Below are 22,250 nucleotides of genomic sequence, written 5' to 3'. Positions count from 1 at the left end.
AGTGCTCACACCACAAAGTTCAGTTTTACTGGGGCTGAGTAACTGAATCTCCACTGGACAAATGAACTGTGGGAACTCTGCATGTCTGTAGATCAAGTTCATGCAGCTTTAGTCAGTGGCCACTTTTGAGCCAAAGCAACAGCTCAATGAAAGGACGCAGTCCAAACAAGGGCAGTCTAGACATGTTACTAAGCCATTTTGTTAACTGCAGCATAACTAAATTTTGGGATTGGTTTCTAAAGAGGTTGGCCCATAATGAGTCGAGAATCTTGACTATATCAGATAAATACCATCTATAGGAAGACAAAGAGGTACAAAGTGTTGTAGTGACACCTAAAGACATACTATTTCATAATCTCTGGATTGATATGATGCATTGTAGTGTCTCCTGATCTCCAGGAGACCATGACTTCAGAATGCTTGATGGCACCATTAAGCAGCTGTGTAGCACTCAAACGGAAACACAAAACTCAGGCTGAAACAGTGGAATTAACTGAAGAGAATACAAATTAGCTAACAGATTTATTTCTCACACTGACATAATAAACAAATATTGATGGTTTCCTGTGCTGTATTACATCCTTAGTCACTGCTTCACAACTCACTTGGAGCTTCATCATTTTCTCTTCAGTGCTTCTAAATGGATGATTTATCCCGTACTTCTCGAAATATTAGTCTGTTTACAGTCTTCAGATAGCTAACAGATTGTGCATCATTAAAGTAACAATGTGGAGACTTGCAATGGTAGATTGTTGTGCTATTCACCTTTATTTTCTTTTTTATGCATGGGAGTTTTAAAGAAGAGAATGAAGCAAACTGCATCAGCTTTGTAGCTAATGGAAGCGTTTTGATTGTGGATCTTTGTAATGCCTTTTGAATAACTTCAGCATCTCAGAATGCCTCCTATCTTTCGAAAATTACAATTTGTCAGGTGCATAAGTCAGAGCAAGCGCACAGGTTTGCAAACCACATGAAGAATGATGGGCCCCAAGTTGTAACCTGAAGTGTAAATTCACATAATGTGGCATAGTATAAAACTGAGTTGCAAGTTTCAAATGAATGAAGCCCAATTCAAACGCAGTGAAGCCCAAACTCTCCTCATGCTTAATGTATTCACAATTCCGATGAGAAGAGCGACACTTTCTCCTATCTTGAGCAGATACCCAAGCCCTACCTCCACACTTCTCAAAGGCAAATACAAAGAGTAATCACTGCAGGAACACTGACTGAAACAGTTATGTATGATAAACATTATTTCTAGCCCTTTTCTTTACTCTCAGAATGAGAAATACTCTCATGCATTAAGTATGTAATACATAGTTTTCATAATGAAATACCCCAAATATTGAAAAATGTAATAAGTATCTTGGAAGAATTTATAGATGGAATCTTTGTATGTATGAACTGATAGAGTTTCACTATGAACTTTCATAAAGTTAGGATCTTATTCATGGGAATTAAGTGCCAGAGTGGTTGTAGTCCAGCTCTGGACTTGCACAATCCCACAGAAATTAAAACATTCCTAGTTAAGATTTATAACCACTATAAAATGAATTTGAAGGGTTTGTACTGATTCTGAGATTTAAAAAAACCCAAACACTCATGTGATACAGCATTATTAAAATTTAAAGAAATCAAATGCTACAATGCTGTAAGTTTTCCAGGCAGAGAGAGTAGTGCTCAGGTAGCACAAGTCTCATGGATTTTGATTGAGATTATTTGACAGACTTTATTCCATTGTTTCCACTTTATTACGTAGAATTGCTTCCAGATTTATGATTTAATTTCTTGACATTAACACAGAATATAAATTAGAAGTTACTTTATAAAGTAAGCTCTACTGAGATTTGAGAGTTTGGAATCAAGCCTTACATAGACCAAAATACTCACAATTTGTTCTGTAGCACTTGAGTTTTACTAAATGAGTTAAAAGCTTAAAAAGTTTCTTTCACCCTTTCAAAACTTAAGACATGAAACTGTGCCTAATTATGCTATTTTGTGGTGTATTCTAATGTCAAGTTATTCTATGTAACATGTAAGATGAATCAAAGGCTGCCCAAAGGTGTAATTTGCTTTTGGGGCATTTTTGGAGGCAATAGGCTAGAAAGTGTATTTCACAGTTTGCTTTAAATGAGGGAAAAAACAGATATATCAATGGAAAGTAGAACTACTTTGCCTAGATTATTGATCTTAGAAAAAGGAACATTTTAATTAAACCTTCCATTTGCAATTTAATACTCCAATTTTGCATGAACAATCATTGGTATGAAATTAAATATGTCCGCAAGAGGCATGCAAATCACGCTGCTTGCAAGTGTGGTGCACACATTTGCCTTGTTCACTGTTAATGAAGAAAAGGGCCACTCGTGGCAAGGGGTGGAAGAAACTGGTTCCCTAATGCGTGCTTGGAGTTTCATTGGGATTTTTTACCTTGCTTCAAGGGCTGAATGATTTGGTCCACTGAGAAAATTGGAATTAGAGGTAGACTCTTTCTACCCATTATCATCCTTCTCCAAGACAGCAAGGACTTCCTCACCAGTACCTCTGCCCTGGCAAGGAGCCCAAAGCACAATTATTTTTCTCCTCTTACTCCAGGTTGCAATCGCAGGTATTTCTGAGTGGGTTTCTCGACAGTCCCAGGACATATGTCTTCTGATCTACCCTGAGGAAAACAGGTCTTCTGGACTGAGTGATGGGAAGAAAACCAAGCTGCAGTGTTGAGCGTTTTCTGGGTCTAAAGTGGAGACTTGCTGCCAAAACCATAATACAGTCAAAAGAAAACTGGAGAGCTGTTTTTGTTAATGGTATTAATAGCCTTAGGGGAAAAAAAAAACCCATTCCCTTACTAATCACTAAAGTAGCCACTAGCAGTTGAAAAGCCTTCACGCATTGCTTTGCCATGGTGCAATTTTGCTCGTTGAACTCCATCCGCCCCTTTCGGCAGCACCTGCTGGACCCAGACACCTGGCTTCAGCTTTGGCTTCGGCTTTGGCTTCGGCACGAGTTCCTGCTCCAGCAGCTCTGCTTCTCTGGCAGACATCTCCACAACCACATTGGCAGCTTTCACATCACCTTGGGGCCTGCTGATGGCTTGCTTGGCTGGACAGCATTTCTCTCCTGGATGCCTTTTTTTCAATTTTTTATGCCTTTTTAAAAATTTTTTATCAAGAGGGATATTCCAGTTTTAATCCATCTGTGACTCTGCCCAAAGCCTTGCTGATACCTCTGATCTCTGCAGAGGTTGTGTTGTAGTAATCCCACATTTCCATGTTTGGTTCAGGCAGAAATCTGCTCTGACGACTTTGATTCATACACAACATTGTGTGCTTCTCCTATAAATCAGTTCAGCAGCTTTTTGGCTACTCCTTGACCTGAGGGCCCTTCGCAGTGCTGTTTGATTTGATGGACCATTCTTTCCAATTGCCCAGACTCTCACCTCTAGGAAACCAAACACATTTATATAGCATTGATCTGATCTGTTTCTTGGAGAACTGGGCTCTGGCATGTCTATATGCGGTAGACGATTTTATCTTCATCAACACTGTAGGCAGGTAAAGCTGCTTACAGTATGTGAATCTGTCACATGCAAAAGCAATCATTTAGGACACTGAAATTGTATTAAAAAGTAAAATAGCCCAAGAAGCACATTAAGTGATCAACAGGGTCATTAGTATTGACATTAGTCATACTCCTAAGTTAACATAGTGTTGTCTGAAAAGGCAGCATTCAGGAGACATTGTTTCAGATTTCCTAAAGCCTGGAGAAACTACATGAGCAGCTACGCACCTGCATTTTCCATTTTCTTTTTAGAACATGCAGCCAGAACAGAATTGAATAGAAACTTGCATTTACAGCAATGCATGTGTTTTGACGCTCACATCATATCTAGACTGCATTAATAAATTTAATGGGATTGCCAGGAGACCAAATAACGTCTGTCAGCACGCCTTTATGCCTACTGTTTGTAGGAGAACCTATCCCCCCCCCCAGGTATTTTTGTTGAAGGGTTTCTTTACAGCCTTGTTAGCTGACACTCCTGTTGCATGATCTGTTGCAGCAGATCTGCTTCAACAAGTACCACGTGCCGCCCGAGGAGCACAGTCCGTATCCATCATCTGACCCAGGAATCAATGGACAATTTGGTGTCTGCTTTCACCCTCAACCACACAGTACACGAGATGTGGAGGGACATCTGTAAATTGTAATAAACAGAAAGTGAACACACAATTCAAGCCTTTCCCCAGTCTTTTTCGTATTCTGCAGGAAAACCAATCAATTCCCAGAACTGGTAACATGAAACTCCTGTGCGATCAAGTTCTTTCCTATTTCACTGAATTATTTCAAGTGGCTATTCCTCCGTGTGCTTTTCCATTTCTGCATAGCTGTAGATTTCAAGCTTTCCTGTACAGCACTGCAAAACATAATAATCCTACTTTTCTCCATCCAGCATAATAACATCTTGAGATTGGCTAATAAATCTCATTTTTAAAAAATAATACATTCTTGATTCTTTTGATTTGCTTTCTGGCTTTCTAGATTAGATTTCTCCTGCTTTATGTTGCAATTTGTCTTTTCTATATATAGGGGATGGGAAAATAGCTTTTTTTTTTTTTTTAATCCAAACCTGAGATTTAGATGAAAAATCAGCAGTTCGATCTTTGAAGAAAAAAAAATCACTGGAAATCATTAAAGCTATGGTAACATTATGGTAGTGGATGCTGTTTTCAGATTCACAGAAATCTTTTGACAAAATGGTACTTGAACCCACTTGCAGGATCCGTTCAAATCTAAATCTTTTTTTTCTTCTCTTATCTAAACCATAAACGCTTGTGATTAGAACTCATGGATTGAAACTTTGCAAATAAATTATTTAGGTAACTGAGCTCTTTTTCTGCTCGTGAATTGCCGTGATCTGACCACGATTGCTACAGATATATTTATTATTAACAACTGTTCAATGAAGAGTTGGGGCTAGACCTCTCTGCATATAGCTGTTGGCAGCCCATTCACGTAAATTATTGAATATTCACTATTTATGGTGTGAAACATGGTCATCCGAGTTATACGGGTTGCTCTTGTTGTCTGATGAGAGACACTATAGAAAAATAACTAAACAGCAGGAAATACACTTGTTTACATGGTGGTAGAGACATATGAAGGAAGAACACCCCGACCTCAAAGACGTACTAAAAATTATTCACAAAAATGTTTACGAACATCGAATGATTAAAGGACTTGAATATAGTCAAAAACAAATTGGTCTCTGGAATTCAAAGCAACGTACTCAGAATTTGTTTGCAGCAATCGAAGAGCTACATTAAGAAACTATCTGAGGCTTCTTCAGCGTGTAACATCCCTTGTAAAATTAGTTACTGCATATGTGTGCTCATGTGCATCCAAAGGAAAGACTGAGTCCTAAGTGAATACCTCTAATTCTCTGATATACTGTTCTGTGACTTTTGTTAATGTCACTTTATCAGTAAGCAACATAACAGTATGAAGAGAGCAACTCCCACCAGCAATCCCACCACTTTCCCACTCGCTGCCAAGCTCATTCCTGAGCAATTCTTCACTCATCTGCTACGCTGGTGTAAATCAGTGTCACTGCTATGCAACATGGCATCTGGCTGTCACCACCTGAACTGGACTGTCCAGAGGACAGTGGAGGTTCTGTGATTCCCTTGGGCTAAATTAAGGGGAAACGACACCAAACGACCAATTAAACACTTTATTGACAGTGAACACCAGCCCGAGCTAGGAAAGCGCCAGGATATGGAGGGGATAAGGGGGACCCTCCTGTTGAGTCTGTTCAGAACAGGCCCCCGTGCTTTCTGAACTCCTTTCCAGGGAGGAGTCGAGGTGTGGCTGGGTCTGATCTCAGTCTCAGACTCGGTCAATGGTTCATGGGAATAAGGAGGCAGCCCGAACCGCGAAAGCACCACGATAAGCACCGTGGGTTCTAATCTAAGGTTGAGGGAGGGGATTCTGCCCCTCTGCCCCGCTCTGGGCAGACCCCCCCTGCAGCCCTGCGCCCAGCTCGGGGCCCTCAGCACCAGCAGGACATGGAGCTGCTGGAGCGGGGCCGGAGGAGGCCACCAAAATGCCCCGAGGGCTGGAGCCCCTCTGCTGCGGGGCCAGGCTGGGGAGCTGGGGGTGCTCAGCCTGGAGAGGAGGGGGCTGCGGGGAGGCCTGAGTGCGGCCTGGCACTGCTGAGAGGGGCCTGCGGGAAGGGGGGGGCAAGCTTTTTAGCAAGGCCTGTTGGGACAGGACAAGGAGTGATGGGTTTAAACTAGAGAAGAATGGATTTAGACTGGAGATAAGGAAGAAATTGTTTACAGTGAGGGTGGTGAAGCTCTGGAAGGGGTTGCCCAGAGAGGCGGTGGAGGCCCCGTCCCTGGAACCATCCCAGGCCAGGCTGGCCGGGGCTCTGAGCACCCTGCTCTGGTTAAAGCTGTCCCTGTCGCTGCAGGGGCTGGGCTGGGCGAGCTCTGAAGGGCCCTTCCAGCCCAAAGCACTCCATGATTCCATGAGTCTGTGATAACCCAAACACTCATGAAAGGAAAGGCAAAGGCAGAAAGAGGAGAGCACTCTCCCCACCCCAGGCCCCGCAGGCCGAGGCCACCCGCGGCCCCCCCGGCGCTGGGCGCTGCTCCCCCATCGGGGCCCCGGCAGTGGGCAGGGGAGCCCGGCCCGGAGCGGGGGCGGCAGCAGCGCGGGGTCCCCCGGGGCTGGGCTGGGCTGGGCTGGGCCGGGCCCCGCCTCTCGTCCCGCCCGCCCCCAGGCTCGTTCCAGAATGTTCTGCAGCTCCTGCGCAGGCCCCGCTGTGGGGGTGGCGAGGGGCTTTCGGGCGGCGGTGAGCCCCCGCCTCACAGGGGCCCTGCGGGACCCTCGGCCCTCAGAGCCGGGCCCGCCAGTGCTCCCACAGCCCCCGGCTCCGGGCCCCTCCGCCGCTTCTCCCCGTGGGGCTGTGCAGGCCCCGATTTATGGCTATGGCGACCTTAACGCATCCTGTGCTGGCCTGAACTTGCCTCACCACAGTGTTTGAGGCATTAACTCTTCCAGTCCCTGCCACTGGCCTCTAGATTTTAAGATTCCATCATATCCCTGTATTTATCTTAAGTTGAACACAGGAATTGCACATCTATTTTTATCTGATACCACAGCACTGAGCTGGAAGTGAATAGCCTGGAAAGGAGCAAATCTGACCTCAGCTCCGCTGGTATTTTTCTCCTATGATTGTTTTGGGACTTCAATACAGTTACACTGCATTAATGCTTGAAAAAACATATTTGGCTGGGATTTGTTTTTCGGGGGGTGGTAGGGAAGCGAGTGGGTGCTTATTAAAGTAATATTTGAAAGTTGCTAGAAATTAAAAATCAAATAACTTCCCTCAAAATGGAAGGTTTGAATTTTCTGAGCTTTACTGGAAATTCTCATTGACAACAGGAGGTCAGAGCCTGGTTTTTGGAAAATGTGTTTTATACCCCCAGTGAATAACCGTGGTATCTGGCTCATACTGGAATAAAACCCTAGCAACTGAGGTTGTCAGATATATCTAATCGAAAAGCAGGAAAAACAGTAAACAGCATTTGGGACCTCTGGGAACAATTCCTTCCCATGAACAGCAGACAGGGGAAAAATCTTCACTCGAGCTGCTTTTCAAAGCGAGTTTTGTATGGAAACCAATAGATATAGGTGAATCCCATGGCCACGTCTCTGAATCGCTGAGCCCAGATCCATACGGCGCCGGGAGCCAGGTGGTATCACAGGGACAGACCCGAAAGAGTCTGTCACTGTTGATGTGCCGTACACTTCCCTTCCACAAACCTGAGCACATGCCTCAACAGTGGTTTTCTATTGACATCTCTTATCAAGACATTCCATGCAATTATCATGCAATTCTCCCTTTATTACCTTTTCTACCATACACGTCCTGGATGGAATGGGAGGAAAAGGGAAGGAGACAATATTGGGTGAAATTGTGCTACTTGTGGCAAAGCCACACGCCCACAGCAGTACTGCATACTGCCAGTACCCTTCTGCTAAATGCTGAATTGGTTTCAGACTTGTTTGACATCAAAGCAATGCTTAATTTGAAAACGGGCATTTATCTAAACTATCACCTCTGTACAACCCCTAATTGGCCTTCAAACTTATCTGATTAGATGTCTTTTTTTAAAAAAATACAGTTCTAAATATTTCTGGGTCATGTACTTGCGTTCATCGACAACACTAAGCATGACCTCTATTCTTGGATGCATTCGAATGTGCTAAAATCAATATATCTAAAATCAATATTTTCATTCAAATCTGAGCTTAAGAATTGCAGCTTAAGGTTGTATTAGACCAAAAATTTGTCCGGCACCTTTTTTAAGTTAGCCCCACTCTGCTGTTCTTTTATTTTTGGCTCTGCATAAAACGCAGATGAATGTCCCAGAGCCCACATCTCACCAACATCCCTCCACAGCCCTGTGCTCCTATAAAGGATGGCAAAACCAGTGGATTTCGGTTTGTAAGAGGTTATATGCAAAAAGTTAAAGGAAACAAATGAATAAAGTTTTGGGTTTTTTCCCCTCTTATTCTGAATTACATACTGCAGAAACAGAAGGGATCCATTTATTATTTTGTGGGTGAAATAGAGCTGCCAGCATTATCGAGGCAATACTTAGATAACCCCCATGAGAGATAAGCAATAAAAAGTGCCCTGCAAGCAATATTACCTACTAAAGCACCATGGCCAGATGGATATACAGCTGAATTTCATAGAGCATCAGTGATAAATTACTTCCAATTTCATATGTGATTTATAAATATTCTTTGGAGACTAAAGAAATATCTTCTTATTTTAATTAACCAACGTTTCTGTCTTCTCAAAATAAGGTGAAAATCTCAAGTGCATCTGATCCAAACCCTTTCACAAAAATTTTAGCTATTAGCTCACAGAAAGTCACAGCTATGCCTCCTTATCTTTCTCAAACTGGATTTGTTCTGGGCAAATTTTTAACAGGTGGTTCCCAGTATCTAATGAATACGGCAGACCATTACGAATGGGACATGAGATACACCTAGATAAAGAAAAAGGAGTTTGAAAGAGTGTTTAAAAATACTTCAGAAGTTCAGGAAAATGTAGCTAAATTAGATTCAGGTACTTCATAGTAAGCTAATGACTTGAATTAAAATAAGAAGACATAAAATGTTTTCAATTTGAAATGAAACTCATTTAGCATACTTAATAAGCCTTCCTCTTGTTTGAGAGCTTTTCTAGAACTCCTGGAGTAACTGAATAGGAGCTCACCCCCTCCCTTCATTAAATACTTTGTCAAAAAACAGATTTTTTTTTTTTTTTTTACACGACTATAAATAGACAAGAAAAAAGGAAAATTGAGTAATAACATACTAATCTTTAAGAAATACAGAAATAAAAATTTGGGGGGAAAAAAAAAAGGTAGTAGAGCTGAGGAGCACTTCACAGCTGCAGAAGAAAGAGGTTTCTGAGCAGGTGTTTACAAAATGTCTGTACGGGGCTCCAGGTGCTAATGGTCAAATTTAAGGGGACCTAAGAAGCAAAGGGTGTTCTGGGAAGCAGGGTGCTGTGGGCAGTGTGGCTCTGTGGTGGCTGCTGCTCTGGGAGCCTGCTGTTATCATTGTAGAGGTAGGGTTTTTCTCTAACTTACCCCACACTCTTTCAGTCTTAGCTTAAATACTAGTTGTGAGTACAGCACAAAATGAGAAAAGGCAATTACAGGTTCAAATTGTGTGTGAAGCAGCTTCTTTTTAGGTACCTTCAGAATATGTAGGACTTGCTATTGCAAGATGACAACAGGATTGCTTGAAAACCCTCTTTTTTCAGCCTGTGTTAAAAAGACCATCAAAGACTCAATGCTTTCTTACTGTCTTGTGTAAATCAGAAAATGTGAAGGAAACTGAGTTTTGTACCTGCCATAACTAGCATCCAGCTGTGTCCCCTGCAGCTTCAGGGGAGAAACCATTTCTAAGATAATGAAATGTAAACTCCTGAAAGGCTTTCCAGCATTTGGAAAGACATCAAACTACTAAAACTTCCAAGTAGAACTAGTGGATACAGCTCTGTCTCTGTTTGGAGAACACTATAGCTACCTGTAATGCATGGAAGAAAATGGTCATGGAGTTGGTTGGTTGGTTGTTCCGGGGGGATTTGTAAAGCTCTCCGGCTTCTAAATGCTGAGGCTCCTCAAAGACCAGGCAGCCTTGAGTTGGCCAGGCTTGGTTCCTTGCTGGAAGCATCAGGCTGAAACTTCAGCAGCGATGCGACGGTGGTGATATGACTGCTCATCTTGGTGTGACCAAAATCCCAGCAGGCTGGAACCCTACTGCTAGGGACTGAACAGGGCTTTGGGAATTAACATTGCCCTATTTAATCATGCTGGCGATTAACACTGCAAACCTTGATCGACACATCAGATCTTGGGGAAGAGTGGGGTGAGAAGTTGTTGGCAGCTGTTGAGAGATGCCATAATTAAGAAGGAAGTTGGAGGGAGTGCCATAAACCATGTTTTTCCCCCCGTCTGCCCATCATTAGGGTAGTTGTGCAGAGCTTGCTGGGACTGCTTGCTCCTCTGCTGTTACGTGGCCTTAGGCAAATCATCATGCTTTTGTATGTCTCTTTCCTCTCCTTTTTCTATTATAACCTTTTTGGTGTAAGACTGTTGGGTAAGTTGAAATCGGAAGGTCCAAGTCCCTGCGTGGAGTGTTGCCTTGTTGGAGAGGTGCCGCTGAGGGCTCCCAGGCAGCTGGTGGAAAACCCTAAATGCAGGGCTTGAGGTGTAGAGCTTAAAACATCTGTATATGCCACTAAGCATTTGTGTAATCCGCGAGCGGTACTGTAAAACTGCTCATACCTGCTTAGAAAAATTAATATTATGACAGCAGTTATTGTAGGGAGATGTATTGCATTTTTAATGGCAACAGCTGTAATTTTCTAAAGAGATGGTTGCAAAATCTGAGAAAGGAAAAAAGCCAGTAGTGCCCTATTTGTCATTATGTAGTCTAAAATGTCTTCAGATAGAAAAAAAAATCCTAGTGTGGTGTGCGGGATTAGAATCTCATATGAAATTGTATTGACAATGAAACTGTTTTAATCAGTTAAATTATCATTTTGTACAAAAAAGACAGATTTGCTTAATAACCTTGGTACTCCAGGGAAGTAAGAAGAAATTGTCAATAAAAGCAATTACAAGTTAAATGAGAGAGGCAAACACGGTACAGGATGGGTCTTGCCTCTTTTTTTATTTTTTATTTGTAATTGCAAATAATTGTCCTCATACAAAGCAACTTACCCTGTATGTCATGTAACAGTTCAATACTGGTAGATCATACCATTAAGATAGGTTTTCTTGTCTACCTAGCCATATTTAAACGATGTTTCCTGAACAAGACTCTTCCTGTATGCTAATAGGAAATCTTTTATTTGGCAGCGATTGCCTGAATTGGGATAAAGAGTGATCTTCACAATCACACATTTAGATTGAGGTTTGCTCATCTCCCCCTCAGTATGCATATTCAAAAAAGGTTTTAAAAAAAAAATTACAGGGTAGGCAGAAGTCTTGCAAGACTTCAGGCACTGCTATTAGCAGAAAGAGCCCGCTCTGATGTGGTTCGTAACTGCACTTCACCCTGTGAGATGGAGTTGCTTCTTCAGCAGGCTCCATCCCTCCACTGCCATGTGGGACTTTGCAGGAAGGGCCAGGGGCTCATTTCAGCGATGAATTTGGGCTGATTTTAAGTGGAAAAGGGGTGAGGCCATGTGTAGCCTGAGATACCATGGTAGAGAGCAGAACTACAAGAAATAGTTTAAAAACCTATTGTTACTGTGGGATAGTATTCAGTGGGAAAGCAGTACGTCTGTATGGCAGCTGAAATCCATAGGTATGGATGAAAACGGGGCTTCAGGATCATGGGAGTCTTGCTTTTTCCTAAAGTCTTAAGCTGGAGCTTATTTTACTGATGAAATAACATGGACTTCTAAGGAATATTATTTTTCATTGATGCATTTTTTTTTTTAAATAAATAAAAGCTCCCCATGGGGAAAGGGGTTCCTGAATTGAGCAGCTTTCAGGTAGCTTGCAACTAAGAGCTCACTTGCAGAAACGTTCAAGACCACAGTAGCAGCTGATTTCCTTTGCAGAAGACTAAATCTCCACCTTTCTAATAAGTCACTGGGTTCAGTGTGAGAGACCACTTCAGTTTCAAAAGTCTGAAATTTACAAGTGAGCAGATGACAGCAGCGTCTCAAGTGCTGATGAGTTTATATGCATAATGCACCGACGTGCAAATAATTAAGAATTGCACTGATCACAGGGTTTTAATGTAGCTTCAAAATTCAGGGTGAAGTTGCACAAATGCTTCTCTCCATTAGCAAAGCTGCTTTCAGCCTTTCCTGTTAGCTCCTTCCCTGCCTGCCCTTCTGTTGCAGCTTGCAGTCTCCATGGTGCAGATCGCACTTGTTTTTGGAGGCTGTGCTGTAAGCAGGACAGATGTAATTATCTGGATTAAGAAACTCAAAGCACAACAAACCTTCAGGTTATATTTTTTTAACTCGGATCATTTGCTGATCCAATTTACAGCACAGCCGTTGTGTTATGATGAGAGTGAGGAACCAAGTGAATGGGGGGAGGAGGAAGGGCCAAGACCTGATGCTTCAGCCTGAGAAAATGCAAAGCTCTGCTACCTTCAGTGGTTGTGTATTGCTTTGCTAGATGCCACCTCAAACCTGTCGTCAACTCTGTCATGAAGACATAGATATTAGGGATAATGCTCCCTTTGGTGCGTGTGGATTCAGATAATCTCGAAAAGAGCAGAATTCCTCAAATATCCAGGTGCCTTTAGACTGAGTCTGTCTTTTAAATGCAATGTGAGGGGTTTTTTTTGTTTCTAGCTAAGCTTTTCAATGCACCTGTGTGCAATTATTCTCAGAGTCAAACTTCTACCCCTGTGCAAGCAGCACATTTCCCACTGCAGAAGCAGCTGAAGGAGTTGCAATGTGGAGCTGCAGCCACCCTCGCTGAACACCACAGCCTGTATTAAACCAGAATTGGTCGTACGACAGTGTCCTTTTTTTTTTCAGGGTAATACTGTCATGTGGCTCACAGGAGATGAAAAGCTGCTTTGGATGTCTCAAACAGATTTTTCTGTTTCCAGTTTATTCAAACCCACTGGAGGATTGTTTCAAATAACTCAGAATGAGTAAGTTACCATTCCAGGTGTCTCTTGGTTTTTTTTTGGTTTGGTTTTTTTTGTTAGAAATGAGTTTGCAGTCCACCTGAAACAGATCAGACATTACTACTGGGAATTGTCAGTGGGGCTTAGGCATTTCTGGAAGCCCTACTGCTGTGTATATTAGGAGAGCAGGGTAGCAGAACTGACCTGTGCACTGCAAAACCTGATTGATGTTGTTGAATAGAAAAGGGAAAAATAAATTATTTCTTAATAAAATTGGAAAAGCTGAAAGAATGCTGTATGTCCCTAGCCAGGAAAAAAGCATGAAGAGAATACCCATTATGACAAGACAGTATTGAAGGTCCAGAATATTTGTCCTCAAAAATAGAAATTATGAGCTGGCTCAAAGACCTGCCTGATCTGGGCTCCCTGTTGATGGATCTGTCTGTTCCATTGCTTTGTTTCCCTTTTGACATTTATTGTCCATTTGAATATTTGGGGGGAGGAGGGGAGAATTTTTTTTTAAATTCTCTTTTGTTAAATGGATTCAAAGTAAGAAGAATGCTTGTGCAGTTTGAAGTCGAGAGATGTAGAAGACCAAACATGCTTTTTTCTCTGCTATGAAACAACATGAAGATGGAGAAGTTGGGGAAAAGAGAAGAGAATCTTCACTACCTCGGTTCTTAACCAAAGTGGTGTTCACATCCCAGCTCCCAGGGGTGCTGGGAGCCTCCCCAGCCCCGGTACTGGGACTGGGGGTTGTGGCACCAGCTTAACCAGCAAAGAGCTTGCCCTCGCTTCCCATCCTCCTCGGTGTCCATCACTGTTACTTCGGCAGAAATTTCTGCCCCTCCAGATCTTCCACGCTGCAGCTGTAGTTGTTTCTCAACCCAGTTCTGTCAAAAAGATCCAGTTAGTTTGAGCACTCTTAATAGTAAAGGGTTTTGGTTTCCTTTTTCAACCTGGATGATTTTGACAGACTGTGGAACCAAGTGGGCAGGGGAATGAATTACACTTGGACAGATGGTCCTTTAATTCAAGGTGAGATTACTACTTCTATGGTGGTGCTGTGATACTGTAATAAACCCGGCGGCGATCGTAGCTCTATTGCGGTAGGTGCTGTACAAACAGAGATAGAAATAAATCCTGTCCTGGAAAAACTGAACTCCCTATAAAACAAAATATCCAAGGGGGGGGGGAGAAGCTGAGGTTACATAGGCAAAATGACTCATCCCTCTTGGCACCACAAGCAAGAATGTAGTTGGGATCCTATAGGGAAACCCCAATAAGGACAGGAGCTCACGGTTTCTCAGACAGATTCAAGGAATTTATGACCGTGCTGGCTGCTCCCAAAAGATAATTATACATTAGGACTCCAGCCACACTCCTCTCTGAGGAGCAATCAATGCAAACTCACCTTTAGGTGGTAAAGCCAGACCAGTCCCTGCTGTTGTTCCTCATTCCTCTTCACGCTTGGCCAAAGCAACGTCCTTCCCCGCTGGGTTGGGGCTCAGCCTCACAGCTCTGGCACGAGGGACAGGAGCATGAACGTGAGTGTCGCTCACAAACTGATGGGTTTGTGGGCGTGTGGTGGTGTCATCCTGTTGATACAGGGTGCAGAGCAACCGTTGGGTGCAGTGGAGGTGCCACCCCTCTCTTTTCAAGGGAAGAGCTCACCATCACTCGCTGCAGGGTCCAGCAGAAACCCAGGCCTTTGTGCTGTGTGCTGTACAAGCACACAGCAGGACGAATTACGTGGCATGAAGTGCATGCAACCCAAGCAAACAACAAAGGCTTAGAAGGAAGCGTTGTTTTCCCACTTTCACAAGGAGGACAAAAGTGCAGGGCAGTAACAAGTTCAATACTCTGGAGTGCAACATGTTAACGCTTTTAGTTATCTAGACCACTGCTGGTCCATGGGAGAATATTTACAAAATTTTAAATTGACAGAATAAATGTTTTGCAATGCAGTTAGTATGACATTTCCCTGAAAACTCTTGAGCTCTGGTTAATTTTCCAGAGTATGACAAGGTGCTTTCCCAGGTCATGCTGGGAGACAAGCCTTTTGTAGGCTTTCTACATGATGAACCCAAAAATTGTTCCCTGAAGCTTAGTGGAGATGTGTCTATCAGCATGGGGGCACATTAGGGGAGAAGTGCTGGGCACTAGGAGTAGTACACTCAGCCTCTGGGTTTTGGAGCCTGCCTTGCCCACAGGGCTGGACTGCCTAGTGATTTATCAGACTGCAGACACTACATACCCTTGGGATGCCTTCGGATTTAAGGCTAAAATAATAAGTTTACTTGTAAATAATCATTAGTAATAATAGAATGTTTGTAAAGAGATAGAAAGCCAGACACAGGATTCAAATAATTTTATGGAAGAGCAACATTAAGCGGTAGCCCCTCTGCTCTCGTCTGCTTTTTGTAGTAGGAACCTGGGGAGCGATGGCAGGAAGGCTTTTTTGGATGATTCCCTGTGCTTCTCCTTATGACAGCGGGGAGGCAGGCACTGCTGATGGGATCTAGCCTGCACAGGTTAGCCCAGGCTCACAAAGTGAACCTCCAACAAGACCAAGAACTGAACTCATTTCTGCATCTGTGGACTTAATCACAAAGCCGTCACCTCCTGCAGCCAGCAGAGCTCTTCCAAACCTGGCTAAATTAATTTGATTGTATTAAAGGGATGCAAAAATGTTAATATAATGGATAATAATCTAATTATCTTCTTTGTACCACAGTTTGTTGGGATTTTTCATCTTCCCCTAGGCTATGTTACCCACTATATAGAATTAGCAGAACGTATAATCCTGTCCTAATTGCTGATTGATCATTTCTTCTTTGTTCACAAATTGTCTGACCCTAGAAAATGGCTCTGTGTTATCAGGGAAGAGGTTAAAACTTTGTTAGATAAGGTCAGGAATTTCTCTGACAAGGGCATGTACCTGGAATACCAATCCAGATGCATCAATGACTAAGAGGGCAATGGGAATAATCACAACAAATATCATATCCCAACAGCTTACTCTGTGTGGTTTCAGCTATGTTTTTCTCCTTGTATTTATGTTTAATTAAACGAATACTCTATGATGCTGTTAGCAGGGTTTCTTATTCTTCCTTTGATAGTCTCAAAGCCAGTAAAATAGGCTGTGGTGGTTGAACTATGCAATTAATGGCTCAATGCAGTTGGCAAGCGTGTTGCTAGGGAGATAGTCAAAATGATTTTTTTTTTTTATTAGTGCTGTAATTCAAGGTGGGTCCCAAAGAGTATTGTAGTTTCTGCCTTGTTTGCTGTCATCTCTGCTCTAGATGTCAAAGCGAGAGAACCTTGTTCATGTTGCTTTGAGAGCATAAAGGAAGTGGAACAGAGGACATTTTAGTGTATTGATTTTTCACTTGTTTTTCCCATCTTCCTAAAGCATTTTCTGGCCTTTCAAATTTTCTCTATCAATCATGCTCTTTTTCTTATTGTTGGAATAGTAATAAGATGTTCTATATAAATGTCTTTCCCTTATTATATAATGCCCTTAGTCAGGCTGTAGGCTATAATTATTTTCTGCTCCTACTTTTGCCTGTAAACACCAGCATGAGATTTTTCTCTTAACTCCTTCACAGTAACATGACTGCGATTTTATTTCCAAGGGGTGTTGGTTGGGCAGTTTTAAACACTCCTGCCTAGTACAAGATAGCATGGGTCTGTCCATGACTGTTGGAAAGCTCATCCTTAGGAGCTGCTGACTAGAACTGTGCCCAGCCTAGGAGAGGTTTGGACACTTGTGGTGGTTCATGCCCCTGTGCCTGGTAAAACCAGCAATACCCAGGACAGCTTTGCTTGTCGTTACCTCCGGGGTTGCAATACCTCTGTGCCAGAAAGGCAGATGGACACACTGACAGATCTCTGCACCACAGCCATGGCCAAACACCTCTGCTTCAGGTGAAGGCTCCGCTGACCTCCTCACGCAGCAGAGTGTATGGTTTGAACTCAACAAGTTCAGGGTGTGAATGAAATAAGATAGGCAAAGAGACCTGTAGATGTGTGTAGGGGAATATAGGTGACGCCATACTTAAAGCTATCTTAAAACACGTTCCAACAGCATTAGCCAGTCACTTCTTGGTTGAGATGTATATCGAGGAAGCCATACCACGATGCATCTTAAAGCTTAACCTTGCAATTTGCGTGCCTTTGTCTTCTGACTGCTGGTATAATAAAATCTTTTAATCCATATAGATGTAAGAAAAGGTAACAGACATCCTACAAACAGTGAGTAATGCCTCTTACACACCACCCCATCCCAATTAGCACACCATGCTTCACAGCATGCAGCCTCGTTACTGGCAAGCCATTTTCATCTGCAGTGAAATGATGAAAACAGACCTGTTGTGGTCCCACAAAAATATGGTTACCTGCTTGGGTTTCCAGGAAAGCTCTGAAAACTTTGGAGGAATCAGCTTCCAAGCAAACTCCCTTTCCACTGACCTGCACTCCATTTGCAATTCCGCTCTCTCAATTAGCAGTGAGCCTGCGGGTGGATGGCATTTAGCTCACAGGCTTTGAGGGACTTGTTTGCTAGACGCCAAGGCTCCTGCGCAAGGCATGTTGTGTTTCTGTGTTTTAATGACATGTCAGAGCAATAGCCTGGGGCAACAGAAATCCATGGGCATGGGGATTCTGTGCATTTAAGGTTTTCTGCAGCATTTAGAGTATTCACAAAAATTTCCTGAAAATGTGTCATATTTTCCAGCACATAAAGTTCTCACTTTTGGAAAATGAAATTTCTGTTCTTCCTCTAGTCCTGGGAGACAGACTAGAAAGTGAAAATGGATGTGTTTGGACTCTACAACTTGACAGAATTGAAAAAAACCAGGTTAATTCCTCAGGAATAAGAAAAGAAATATCAAACCAACACAACTGCGATTTCCCCTCACTATTCCACATAAAATCACCAAGAAGATGTGAAGGACAGCTGGGATAGTTTTGCCAAGGCGCTTTGTGAAATCTGTGGCTGTACTGCCATGCATCTGGACAAATTAATTTGTTCTTATTTCAGAGTTTGTACACCCACCAGACCAGCCTCCTGATCTTGCTCTTGCTCTTTCCTTGCTTCATTAGTATAAGTTTAAACCTCAGTTTTTGAAAAAAAAAAAAAAAAAAAAAAATCAGTGTGGATGCTGCTGGCTGAAGCACCTTGAGTCCCTGATTTAGAGTACTGCCTGCGAGTCACAGGTTTGATGCTGAACAGATCTTGTGTGATTAAATAAATATTCAGATGATGAGCAAAACCCTTGTGTGGATGAGCCTCTCCGTAGGATTGTGTTAATGACGAGTGAGTCATATCTTTTAGACTAACTGATCATGCCTTGTGTATCTGTTTATTAAGCTAAACAGCTTGCTTCTGCTCCTGCTCTGTGTTTATATAGAAATGAAGTTGCAGGAGCTAAAGGAACTAGCTCAATCTGCAGAAGAGCATGGTGGGATAACACCAAAGGGCTAGTCTGGAGGTGAATCAAATGACTGCACCGTGGTTACGGGAGCAGCAAGCTCGTCTTTTTTTTTTCTTTGAAAGCACAGGATGTGTGTGCTTTGAAAGCGCAGAAAGAATGTGGCCCACTTTTGCACCTTTGAAGATGGTCACATTGATTTCAGTTCATCAAGCCACTCCTGGAAAGGAACATACATGGTACAGCAGGGCTGAAACAGTCTGGATCTCAGGTTTGTTACTTTGAGACAAACAAACAGCTTGTCTGAGCAACTGAAAAAAGCAGGACATTACGGCACCTGCTTTTTTTGCAGGTAATAGGAAGACAACCCAAAGAGACATTTTGCTGATTGACATAGATTAATTAGACCGAACTGTACTGGATCATAACGTTGAGGATGCAGTTTAGTTAGACACCTGAATATCCATTGTTGTTCACCCCCACTTCAGGGTTTTTATTTTCATTGCTTTTCTTCTTCTAAAGGTACCAGAGAGATCAGAAAACAGAGAATCATTGAAGGACAATTTGGTATTTCACTCACAGGGATCTGGACAATGTGAAGATGACTAATGCAGCTATTTCAGATGTAAGAAAATACATCCAGTAGACAGCGAGCAACCTTACCCTTGATTCTTTCTAACAGGGCTTAGTGGATGCATAGATCGTTGAGTTGTTTGATTTTAAACGTATCTTTTCAAGAGCTGTGAGCAGAACAAGGCCAAATCCTCGGATGATGAACAGAATCCTTGTGTGGATGGGTTTCTCTGCAGCTCTGTGTAAATGACAAATGAGTCACATCGTTTTGACTAATTGATCTTGTCTTGTGTATTTGTTTATTAACATGAAACCACTTACTGCTGTTCCCATTTTGCATTTAGATAGAAATTAAGGTTGCCAGTAGTTAACAGTTAGGTTTCCATTGAACTATAATGGTAGGGGGTAACCAGGCATTTTCAGGTAGTTTTATGCTCATGCAACAAAACCAGCAAACCTTTTTTTTTTTTTTTTTTTTTTAAATGGCAAGCTAAATAGTGACTTGGTCCTAGCAGTCACTGCCTGGGGTTACCAGAGAAAGTAAAGCTGCAGACATGTTAGTCCACAAATGGACGTCGAACTGCATCTTCCCCATGGGCTCCCGGGCCACGCGTGCCTGCCAGGGTTTCAGGCTGCTCACAGACGGCCGATGAGGCGCAGGGCTGTTGTTGTGGCACACTGTGTACTGCACCCACTGTGGGAGCTACAGGTGTAGAGGGACATTTGGGTAGTCCTAGCATGACTCGGCCCACCTGGGGGTTGTGTTGCCTCTAGGGGTGCCCAGCTCTATTTTACGTGACTTAGGAAAGCTGCATCTTCCAGGTAGGTACCCCAGCATTAGCGAGGGTGATTCTGTTTTTTGTCTCCATCTGGAGATTGATCTGGACCCGAGTAATGCACAAGTATATATTATCAAGAAAAGACACGTGAGAGGAAGGTATGGCAAGCTGGAAAAAATTTGGCACGCTCTTTCATAGAATCATAGAAGCATAGAATCGTTTAGGTTGGAAAAGCCCTTTAAGATCATCCAGTCCAACCATTAACCTACACTACCAAGTCCACACTAAATGAATCAAGGGTAGACTAGACTAAACCATGCCCTGAAGTGCCACATCTACCTGTTTTTTGAACACTTCCAGGGATGGGGACTCCACCACCTCTCTGGGCAGCCTGTTCCAATGCTTGACTAACCTTTCCGTGAAGACATTTTTCCTAATATCCAACCTAAACCTCCCCTGGTGCAGCTTGAGCCCATTTCCTCTCATCCTATCACTAACTACATGGGAGAAGAGACCAACACCCACCTCACTACAACCTCCTTTCAGGTAGTTTTGGAGAGCGATCAGGTCTCCCCTCAGCCTCCTCTTCTCTAGGCTTCTCGCATGCTGTTTGGCAGGATAGTGTTGTATTTGACAAGCACCACAAGGTCTTGCCAAACAGGTTGTTAGAAGAGTAATGAGTATCAAATCATAGTATTCCAGTTTTGAACCACCTTCTCCCTCCTCTCTTAAAGAGGAAAAATGAACTAAAGTAGCGTAAAGAATTTGTTATCCAATGCTAAAATCAAGACACAAGCAAACAAAAGCCCATGGAATAAAAAGGAAGTGTGACAGTGCCTCTCTGTATCTTCTTCTTCTTTTGGTTCTTCCTTCAAAGGACTGATGTTCTTCAAAGCTTCCAGAACTGTGTTTTTTTCCTTTTTGTTTTGTTTTCTGGCTAGTTCCAGACTAGGAACTAAGGGAACTAAATCGCTCAGAAAATATAATTGCTTTTCATGATGGGACATGTGTGACCAAAGAGGTTTTAAACCTTCACAATGTGTGGTACCTTTCCCCATGTGTGAAATGGTTAAAAAATGTCCACAAGAGGAAAGGAAAATTAAAACTGAGGTGTTCAGAGATAACTGTAATCCTGTGTGGAGCTCAAGAAGCAGAATTAAGCAATTGTATTTAACTACGGAAGCAGAATTAATCTCAGTGCCTTTAAACACACATTGACAACTGAATTGGCTATCACAAGCTACTGGGAAAGAAGTTGAGATCAGTTTTCTTTCATGAATTTTTGGACTTTTCTCATCAATTAATAAGTCCAGAGACTTAAAGGCATTACCATAGATTTTTGAAGCTAACTGAATGAAAGGGATGTGAATAGTTTGCAAAGAACAAGCTGTACATACTCATTTTCAAATTTGTATTTCATCTGTAGATTGTGAATGGAGAAGTGAAATGGACTCAGATGCCAGGTCTATAATAAGCCCAGATTAGAACGCAATGGGAGAAGAGCACAAAGAACTGTGTCTTGCGCTATGTGAAATACTGTAGCCCTTGCTCAGCTGGGCAGGTTTGTAACTAGAAAAGACCAGGTTCTTGAAAGCAGTCACCATAGATACATGTTGGCTGCCATGGTATTGCTGTAGCCTCACGATGGGATCACACAGCATAAAACAGTATTCAATAGGAAAAGAAATTGCAGAAAAATCTGAAAGAGAAGTCAGGAAGACTCAGTTTGAGCCATTTAAAAATTTGAAGAAGGTATAACATTGAAGAGAATTAGCAGGAACAGAATGTGTCGTGTTGCTGATGCAGGATGTAAGAAATGTTTTCCCGTTGCTGGTTCCTACCTGAATGCAGCTGTGCTCATTGCCAAGCCCAAAATCAGTTTAAACACAGGCTCATTGACACAAACCTTGATTCCTCTATCATGAAAATGGCTGAAGATATTTAACTGGAAAAGTCCAGAGGAATTCTTTCCATCTCAGTACTTGGTATCACAGGGAACCTTCAACTCCAAATACATTTAAACAGCCTGAGAGGGAGGAGGAGTACAACAGGAGGCAACTGCAGTCCATGGCTGACTGTGCTCTCAGGGTGACACTCACTGACAACTGGAAGAGGTACAAAGCCTTTTGTGGAAACCTTTAGTGACACATAGCATCTTTGCAAGGGTCCCTCACCCATGCTACACTTGATGGCCTACAGTATAGCTGGATAGACAGCTTACATGAAATTTTTTTCCACGTTTTCAATGGTTTCTGTAATGGAGAAT

Source organism: Pelecanus crispus, chromosome 7 (genome assembly GCF_030463565.1).
Source record: "Pelecanus crispus isolate bPelCri1 chromosome 7, bPelCri1.pri, whole genome shotgun sequence".
Classification (NCBI taxonomy): domain Eukaryota; kingdom Metazoa; phylum Chordata; class Aves; order Pelecaniformes; family Pelecanidae; genus Pelecanus; species Pelecanus crispus.
Note: the sequence above shows the minus strand (reverse complement) of the source record.